Source organism: Artibeus jamaicensis, unplaced genomic scaffold (genome assembly GCF_021234435.1).
Source record: "Artibeus jamaicensis isolate MK-2021 breed Jamaican fruit bat unplaced genomic scaffold, CSHL_Jam_final contig_332, whole genome shotgun sequence".
Classification (NCBI taxonomy): Eukaryota; Metazoa; Chordata; class Mammalia; order Chiroptera; family Phyllostomidae; genus Artibeus; species Artibeus jamaicensis.
The window spans coordinates 36,075,679-36,077,802 of NW_026521788.1; the positions used below are offsets into that span (position 1 = coordinate 36,075,679).

At 46.6% G+C, this 2,124-nt stretch overlaps 1 pseudogene; it reads left to right on the top strand.

Annotated features, from left to right (window-relative positions):
- The first annotated feature begins 644 nt into the window (after window positions 1–644).
- Window positions 645–1,863, top strand: LOC119049262 (acylglycerol kinase, mitochondrial-like; annotated as a pseudogene).
- The last annotated feature ends 261 nt before the right edge of the window (window positions 1,864–2,124 follow it).

Sequence of the window (2,124 nt, forward strand, 5' to 3'; positions counted from 1 at the left end):
CTTTGTTAACTAGTTCTCATACTAAATTATTTCCATGGAAGTATTTAACATTCACTTTTCTTTAGACTGACACATTACGTTGATATAAGTTATTAATTTGACCCACATCTTGAACTTCTGGGAATGGGTGAATTTGTGGGATCAAAATTCTCAAGAGAAGGGTATCATAGAAAAAATAAGCTCACCATTCTGTATGAAGTTTTCTTTTGAGGAAGTTACAAATTCTTAAGAGGCTGAGAGACCAAACAGGTATGTAAGATGTTAAAAAGCTAAGCAGATGTCCCAATTTTCCCCCCATTGCTCTCCTCCACACCACTCACCCCTACTTCCACAGTAATTTTAAATTAATGAATAAAATGGCCCTGATCTGAAAAATGTTGCCAAGTAAACCAGTGTTCCCAGCAGGATACCAGAAAGAGGGGTTGGTTTTATCCTTTGTGGCTGACCCTATGGCCAGTGTCATGCCTCAGTCCCTTCTGAGCACTCAGAGAGGTTTCTTGTAGCTGGCATCCCCACCCACCTCACATTCCTTGGCCTCCAGCCCCATCCCTGGCATCCTTGAAGAGCAACAGAACATCCAGGAGACAGCCTGTGCACCTGTCCAAGTGAACTCAGGTACAGCCCAGAATAGAAAATGACTGTTCTTTAAAACACTTTGAAATTATTGGAAGAAAACCACAGCTGGAGTTTGTCTGCTGACATAGGGAAAGCCATTGGCTGTGTGGAAAACACAGTGATAACCTCCTGTAAAGAAGCTCAGGTGTTTGGCAATCAATTAATTCCTTTCAATGCACAAATGGAGAAGGCAATCATCTCCCTCAACCCCGCAGCTTGCAAAGACAAAACAAGGACTCTTTGTGAAAAAGATTCTGCCCTGATCTTACATTTGTCTGGCCTGGAATCTGTCTGCTCATCAAGATAGATTATGAGGGCCAGGCCAAGAAACTGCTGGAGCAGATGGAGAACACAGACGAGATCATTGTGGATGGAGGAGACGGACATTGCAGGAGGTTATTACTGGAGTTCTTCAAAGAGCAGATGAGGCTCCCTTCAGTAAGATCCCCAAAGGCTTCATTCCACTGGGACAGACAAGCAATTTGAGTCAGACCCTCTTTGCCAAAAGTTGAAACAAAGTCCAACATATTAGTGATGCTACACTTGCCATTGTGAAAGGAGAGACAATTCCACTTGATGTCTTGCAGATAATGGTGAAAAAGAACAGCCTGTGTTCTCAATGACTGGCCTTTGGTAGGGATCCTTCTGAGATCCTGGTGTCAAAATTAGCAAGTACTGTTATCTCGAGCCTTTAAAAACCAAAGCAGCTCACTTTTTCAGCACTCTGTAGGAGTGGCCTCATACTCATCAAGCCTCCCTCTTGTACACAGAACCTAAAGCAAGGCCTCCCAGTGTCGCTGACAAGACCTCAGGACATCCTTTCCTAAGAGGTGAGCCCCGGGGTCTGAAGAGATGTGCAGCTGTTCACAATTGAACTGTCCATCATGACACAGAACAGCCAGCTCAACCTGACTAGCACAGAAGACTATGAACATCTGCACTGAATCCGACAACGTCAGCAAAGCAGACTTCATCACTATAGAAAGTAAAAAGGCACTAGACCCCAAACTGCACACTGAGGGCACCAAGTGTGCCAGCTATTGTACTCTGCTCCTCCCCAAGGGCATGGTGTTGGGGGTAGCCTGGAGCTCCTTCAGCGTCTACAATGAGGATTATGAGGCTGATGAGGTGACTCTGGTAGAGGTGAAGCGGCTGCCCTGGATACTGCAGTTCTTCTGTGACCCTAGGAAGAAAGAGCAGCTGCTGTCACGCTCAGCTTATCAAGTGCCCAGAGGATGCATACCCTGAGACTGTGCTCGAGGCCAACATAAGACCAAAGGGAACAGACGCCTCACCCATCCCCACAGTGTACCCGCTTCCCATTAGCATCTGCTCTGACTTTTGTGTGGCAGTTGCTCCCTCCTCAAGTGAGTTAGTTCACTGATGTTCTCACACTCAACAGAAGGGGAAGGGCTAGGCCTCATTGTTTCTCCCAAATGCAAGGCGGGGGCAAGCAGGATCGTAGCCTCCCTCCTCCATCCCTGTCTGTCCTGTGCCCCACACCCCAGA